Genomic DNA, 356 nt, shown 5'->3' on the forward strand with positions numbered 1-356 from the left:
GTTTTAGAAAGTTTTATATAGCATTATATGGTTTTATATAGTTTTATATAGTTTTATATAGTTTTATATAGTTTTATATAGTTTTATATAGTTTTATATAGTTTTATATAGTTTTATATAGTTTTATATAGTTTTATATAGTTTTATATGGTTTTATACAGTTTTATAATGTTTTATATAGTTTTATACATTTATATATAATTTTTTATAGTTTTATATAGTTTTATATAGTTTTATATAGTTTTATATAGTTTTATATAGTTTTATATAGTTTTATATGGTTTTATACAGTTTTATAAAGTTTTATATAGTTTTACATATTTTTATATAATTTTTTATAGTTTTATATAGTTTTG

This window comes from Nomia melanderi, chromosome 4 (assembly GCF_051020985.1).
Source record: "Nomia melanderi isolate GNS246 chromosome 4, iyNomMela1, whole genome shotgun sequence".
Taxonomy (NCBI): Eukaryota; Metazoa; Arthropoda; class Insecta; order Hymenoptera; family Halictidae; genus Nomia; species Nomia melanderi.